This window comes from Octopus bimaculoides, chromosome 2 (assembly GCF_046866305.1).
Source record: "Octopus bimaculoides isolate indiv1 chromosome 2, ASM4686630v1, whole genome shotgun sequence".
NCBI lineage: Eukaryota > Metazoa > Mollusca > Cephalopoda > Octopoda > Octopodidae > Octopus > Octopus bimaculoides.
The window spans coordinates 53,945,195-53,952,694 of record NC_142929.1 but is presented as its reverse complement, the minus strand read 5'-3'; the positions used below and the strand labels follow the sequence as shown (position 1 = coordinate 53,952,694).

The 7,500-nt window shown below is 36.7% G+C and overlaps 1 long non-coding RNA gene across 2 annotated transcripts in view; it reads left to right on the top strand.

Annotated features, from left to right (window-relative positions):
* LOC128250985 (uncharacterized) overlaps positions 1-5,081 on the top strand; it is a 78,262-nt gene extending 73,181 nt beyond the window's left edge. For both annotated transcript variants that reach the window (XR_008266893.2, XR_016239101.1), the window contains one exon: positions 3,102-5,081. This is a non-coding gene — a long non-coding RNA (uncharacterized LOC128250985). The remainder of the gene's footprint in view (positions 1-3,101) is intronic.
* The last annotated feature ends 2,419 nt before the right edge of the window (positions 5,082-7,500 follow it).

The window sequence follows — 7,500 nt, the reverse complement described above, 5'->3', positions numbered from 1 at the left end:
CTGTTTTAGCCTCTCCCATTAGCTCATCTGTTGCATCGAGTCAATCTTTCTGTTGTGATCTTAATCCGTCCCTTGCTTTCAGTTATCCTTCATGATTTGTCCTTGGCTATTAGTCATTTTTGATCGAGTAGATTTATGGTCATCTTATGATCTTTCGAGCCCCTTTCATTTCTTTTAGATGTAATATAACTAGTACTACATTATAAAATGTGCCATGGGGATCCACCAGAATAAAATCGTAAACAAAATGGGTCTATATATAAAAAAATGGTTGAGATCCCTTGCAATAGAGCTACGTCCTACAAAACTGTATGCTAAAAGACCGTCCAAGCATCATTTCTTTTCACAACTATCCCAACAAATATACGGAAAACTTATGCACACACAAATAACAGCAACGTCAATAATCTCATTTGATAAAAAAAAGATAGGTTTTAAATTTTGGTACAAGGCCAGTAAGTTTCACTTAGAACCCGAAAGGATAAAAGGCAAAATCGACGCTGGCGGAATTTGAACGTAAATACGGGCGGAATACCGCGAAGATATTTGCTCGGCGTGTTAACGATTTCGCCAGCTGGACGCCTTTTCAATCTGATAAAAATATTGTTGACCAAATCCGTCCATTTGAATCTATTGACATCATCAATGCAATGCCCCATGGAATTATATATATATATATATATATATATATATATATATATGGGAGAATATACAAATAATAACAACAGACGAGGACAGGTGGTGTAAATAGATTGACCGTTGACTGAACACAATTCAATTTTTTTTCTCCGTGTTTTTCTCCTTGTCTCCGTATTCTTTCTGTTGAAGAGCGTAGCTCGAAACGTCAAAGACTTTCCGTATTCCCGAGCGTCATACTAATATATACTTTTGTTATTTACACCACCTGTCCTCGTCTGTTGTTATTTTTTGTATATTCTCCCATATATATATATATATATATATATATATATATATATATATATATATATATATATACACGTGTGTGTGTGTGTTTATCTAAGTGTTTGTGTGTGTGTGTCCCCCCACGACTTGACCACTAGTGTTGGTTTGCCTACATTCTCGCAACTTAATGGTTTGGCATAAAAGACCGCTAGAATAAATGCCTAATTTTCAAGAAATATAAGTACTGAGGTCGATTTCTTCGTCTAAAAAGAATGACTGTCCCAGTAACTGAAAGAAGTAGAAAGTAAAATGTAAAGAATAATACAAATAACTGCAGTAGATGATACGAACAATTTCATCGGTTTTGTAAGACTCCTAAAACTCAATAGTTTTTTCACCGATGTCGAGCATGTATGGTATGGATTTCGTTAATACTTTTTATTTTTTACTTCATAATTTTTCAGAGTAGTTTTTTAAATATAGATATTTATTTGAAAACTATCAGAGGGCTCTTAAGCTTATATTCTTTAATAGGCCCCAAGGGATCTCTTGCCAAATATGATACTTTTATCTGTCTGCTAAACGGTAATTTAACTAAGCTGCTCTGCCTAAGTTAAGATTACAAATACATTACAGTTTTTAGTTTCATTCCTCTCAGTTCCCAGCTCATATTCCTGTGTCGACTTTCCTTTACTAAGGTCGAAAACAATGAGTAATAATCCTTTCTACTATAGGCGCAAGGCCTGGAATTTGTGGGGTGGGGGATAGTCGATTACATCGACCCCAGTACTTCACTGGTTCTTAAATTGTCGACCCCGAAAGGATGAAAGGCAAAGTTGACCTCGACAGAATTTGAACTCAGAACGTAGCGGCAGACGAAACACCACTAAGCGTTTCGCCTGACGTGCTAGCGATTCTGCCAGCTCGTCGCCTTAGAAAACAATGAATAATGATCTTTTCTGCTATAGGCACAAGGCCTAGATTTTTATGGGGAGAAGGATAATCGATTACATCGACCCTAGTACTTGAATGGTACTTAATTTATCGATCCCGAAAGGATGAAAGGCAAAGTTGACCTCGGCGGAATTTGAACTCAGAACGTGAAGACAGACGAAATATCACCAAGTATTTCACCCGGCGGGCTAACAATTCTGCAAGCTCGCTGCCTTATAACAATGAATAATAACGATAACATAATGTGATAGAAAATTTAATATTTGACGTCCTTCAGATTTGAGAAAGTTCTTTGATTTGGAAGCTTACGTTGTCACAAATATATAAAGTACGCTCACTCTAACTCAAACATATACGAAGAAAGATATCTTGAAAATAATCTGTACTTAGGAACTGTAATAATAAAGTAACCTGCCTTCACTAAAATGCGCGCATACTTAGACACGCGTTACCTTCTAATCACTGAAGCGCGAAGTGATTGCATATTTTCATTTATAGTTACAGTTTTCCATCAGCAGATAAGAATATGTAGGTGCAAAACGAAATTGTACGTTTGATAGCAATCAGCGTATACTACGCATAGCTATTTACTCGAATACTTTCAAAGACGCTGACAAAGGTATTCTCATATATCCAGTCAAACATATCGAGTCGAAAATTTACACAACTCCATGATCATGGAGGTGCATAAATGTTGATATATAAACTGGGAAGACACAAAACCGTAATAAAAATAATTCCCCTAAGTCATAAGTATATTAATATTCCAATGCAACTTACAATACACATGCAAACTCGAAACACAGAATAGAAAAAAAAAAGAAGTAATAATAATGATGATAAAAACAGCACTCTGCTTACAGTTTGGTGGAACCAAGAGACCGAATGCGTTTGAAGTTCTCTGGGAATTTTAATTAGTTCAACTATTCAAGTATGTAATTACAAAAGCAGTAACTTTGTCAGGCCTCACACTAATATCATGCAAATATAAGCACACGCCATTTGTGTACAAGCGTGTTAATGTATTGTTTTGCCTCTATATATGTGCATCATTTTATATCTATGTTTATGTCTATAGACTGTAGTGTTATTAATGAAGGAAGATAAATCAAGCTTTAATATGTGTAATATACATTTGACTTACTCGTGTTCTTTCTTTCTTTCTTTCTTTCTTTCTCGAACTCTTGAGATTATAGATTTGCGATCTAAATGTTACCGGATGTATTTTTTTTTCTCTATTTTAGGATTTCAAGATGAAAAGATACGCAATTCAAAGAAAGGAACAGAACGTACACGTTTTAAATTTTGGCACAAGTTCAGCAATTGTAGTGTAGTGGGTAGTCGATTACATCGACTCTAGTACTTAACTAGTATTTATTTTGTCGACCCAAGAAGGATGAAAGGCAAATTCGAACCTCGGCGAAATTGGAGACCAGAACGTACGGATTCAGAAAAAAAAGTACCTGTAGGAGTTTTTGATTCTTGAAATTATTTCATCTTTTCATTTAAAGTTAGCACCAAATGGCACCAAGAAATACTTTTATCTTCTTCAGGAGCAGTGATAGTTGCAGTGAATTAAGAATTTATCTTGCATAATATTTAATATAGTCCCATTCGTTTTTGCTGTTCAAAATAGATGTTACTAGTCTCTCTGACGGATTTCACTTAACTCATCTAATATCTCATAATTCATTGTTCGTCAACGTTTTAAACTCAAAGATTTTAAAATGACTGGGTTTAATTCTATCCTTTTTAAATTCAAGGGAATAGTTTATACCGTCTAACATATAAATCAGCTTGCATATATACATACACAAATTTTTTCTGTAAAGAGCGGGTAGCTTCCCTACATCATCAGATTGTCATGCAGCTCGAGCTCTGTTTTTCCCTTCTATCCACTTCTTCAGACCATATTGAGTGTGTAGTAACAGAAAACAAAAACAAGGTAAATAAACGCCAGGTGTGAGGGCGTTTTTTGTTGGCACTCCGTCGCTTACGACGACGAGGGTTCCAGTTAATCCGATCAATGGAACAGCCTGCTCGTGAAATTAACGTGCAAGTGGCTGAGCACTCCACAGACACGTGTACTCTTAACGTAGTTCTCGGGGATATTCAACGTGACACAAGGCTGACCCTTTGAATTACAGGCACAACAGGAAGAAAGAGTGAGAGAAAGTTGTGGTGAAAGAGTACAGCAGGGTTCGCCACCATCCCCTGCCAGAGCCTCGTGGAGCTTTAAGTGTTTTCACTCAATAAACATTCACAACGCCCGGTCTGGGAATCGAAACCGCGATCCTATGACCGTGAGTCCACTGCCCTAACCACTGGGCCATTGCACCTCCACTGTGAGGGCGTATACACTGTTCAACGAAGTTAGTTAAGTTCGTTATTTTTCTCTTATAGTTGTGTTTCATCGATAGATATTTTCAGCAACAATGAAATCAAAAACGAGTACTGAAAACAAGTCCTCTCGTCCACAAAATTTATTATTTCTACTATAGGCATAAAGCGTGGAATTCTGGGATAGGAGTTTAATCGACTACATCGACCCTACTACTGAACTGGTACTTATTTTATCGACCCTGAAGTAAGGATAGGCAAAGCTGAATTTAAGCCCAGAACATAAAGTTGGAAGAAATACCTCTTATTTTGTCCAGCGTGTTGATAGTTCTGTTAGCTCGCTTCCTTAATAAGTATTGACTCCAAACTTTGGGACAGGCCAGCAATTTCGTGGAAGGTTGTGAGTCCATTACGTCGACCCAGTGTTCAACTGGTACTTATTTTAGCGACCCCGAAATAATGAAGAGCAAAGTTGACCTCCACGGAATTTGAACTCAGAACAAAAAGACGAACGAAATGCCGCTAAACATTTTGTCCGGTGCAGTAACGATTCTACCACATCGTCGCTTTAATATTAATACTTTCTACTAAAGGCACAAGGCCTGAAATTTCAGGGGTGAGGAGGGGACTAGTCAATTACATCGATCCCCAGTGTTGCACTGGTACTTAATTTATCGATCCCGAAATGATGAAGGGCAAAGTCGACCACGGCGGAATTTGAACTCAGAAAAAAAAAAACGAAATGCCGCTAAGCATTTTGCCTGGCGCAGTAACGATTTTACCAGATCGTCGCTTTAATAATGATATATATTAAATCTTAGTTTTATTGCCATTTTCGTTTTTGTTCTCTTATCTTTTCAAATAAAAATATCGTAATAGCTCGATTATTTCTTCCTCTTTAAAAGTTAACTGTTCTGCTGTTTACAATATTGTATTTTTTTTTACCACTCACTATCAGTACAACTATGCTGACAGTAAGTAATGAATTTTCTTAGTATCAGTCCAAACTTCTTATTGAAAGTCTTTCGAAGCTAAATAATAATATTTAAAAAATGTTTAGTTAAACCCCTCTTTCCATACAATTATTGGGCTTCAAGCAAGAGAAATAATCTCTCTTTTACTCTTTTACTTGTTTCAGTTATTTGACTGCGGCCATGCTGGAGCACCGCCTTTAGTCGAGCAAATCGATCCCAGGACTTATTCTTTGTAAGCCTAGTACTTATTCTATCGGTCTCTTTTGCCGAACCACTAAGTTACGGGGACGTAAACACACCACTATCGGTTGTCAAGCGATGTTGGGGGGGACAAACACAGACACACAACCATATACACACACATACATATATATATATATATATATATATATATATATATATATATATATATACATATATACGACAGGCTTCTTTCAGTTTCCGTCTAACAAATCCACTCACAAGGTTTTTGTCGGCCCGATGCTATAGTAGAAGACACTTGCCCAAGATGCCACGCAGTGGGAATGAACCCGGAACCATGTGGTTGGTAAGCAAGTTACTCACCACACAGCCTCTCCTGCGCCTATCAATATTTTATTTTCAAAAGTTTGAAAAGTGGGAATAAATAGCCGCAGCAGTTTCTGAAACGAGTTGAAAAACTTCTATTACCTTCCAATTTCGTATCCCGCCCAATCTACTATAACATTTGAAATCGATTCTATTGACTCAACTCCTTAATAAATTCCTCAAAAGGGACAAATCAATATTTACAATAGCTACAATCGCAGTTACTAAAATATATCTCCGTGCCTGTCTTCGTATGTTTGCTCTGTGTGTGTGTGTGTGTGTGTGTGTGTGTGTGTCTATGTGCGTGTGTGTGTGTCTGTGCATGTGTGTGTGTGTGTGTGTATGCTAGTATGTGTATATATGTGTCTGTGCGTGCGCCAGAGTATATATGTGTAAGTGCGTATGATTGTGAGTTTATATAATAAATGGGAAATTATTATTACTATTATTATTATTTTCTTTTTCTGTAAGGGAGCTGTAGAATAGTTTAGAATAAGGAAAGGGAATATAAATGTTGTGAACTAGGGAGTGGTATGCAGGGTGGAAGGAGCCGGCATCAGGTGATTCAAACTGTAGTGATGGTGGTAACTGACTGATAAGAGGTGTAATGACGGATGGTGCTGGCACGTTTTTACTTTTGGCAGCAGTCGGACTGACAAGACTGGACCGATAGTTGATATACTATTACTTCTGTATAAATAGAGGCGGTAGAGGTGATGTTGTTACTGATAAACGGTTAGGGTTGCAGAAGTAAAGTTTAGAATAGTATTTACTGAAGAAAATTCCACGTACAGAAAGAGAGTGAAGAAGAAGAAATCGGAAAATATCAGGAAGAAAAAGTGATAGAGTGATAAGTAAAGTGTATTGACTATGTAACTATATCTTATAGGGAATAAGGAAACATACTCACATATGTATATACATACATGCATACAGACAGACACACACACACACACACACACATATATATATGTTTATGTGTGTGTGTACACAGACATGCACACGTACACATATATCTATATTCATTTGTATAGATACACAGACACACACAGACACACACACGCACATATATATTCTTTTATTCTTTTATTTGTTTCAGTAATTTGACTGCGGCCATGCTGGAGCACCACATTTAATCGAACAATTCGATCCCAGGACTTATTCTTTGTAAGCTTAGTACTTATTCTATCGGTCTCTTTGGCTGAACCGCTATGTTACAGGGACGTAAAAACACCGCCATCGGTTGTCAAGCGATAGTGCGATAGTGGGAGTGGCAAGCACTGACACACAAATACACACACACACACACACACACACATGCACACACACACACACACATGCACACACACACACACACACACACACACGCACACACACACACACACACACACACATATATATATATATATATATATATATCGAAACCTGGTTCCTGTTTAATAATGATTTTTTTAGGTGATTTTAAATGTCTTGCCCGCTCACGTTTTTGGTATGCTGCTATATTTCATGTTGAGAACTTTTTAGGTCTTAATAGACACAAAATGTGATCTATTTCTAGCGCATTAATTGTCCACGTTAGTGGTTGACGTTAATTTTAAAATGTACCTTAATCCCCTGAGATTGCAGATAATATTTCTGAATCTCTTTGATTCTTTAAATGTGCTGGCCCCCTGATAATTAATCGATATTAATTAATATATTAATATATGACTAATTATCAGATCATATAATAATATAATTATATATATAGATAGATAGACAG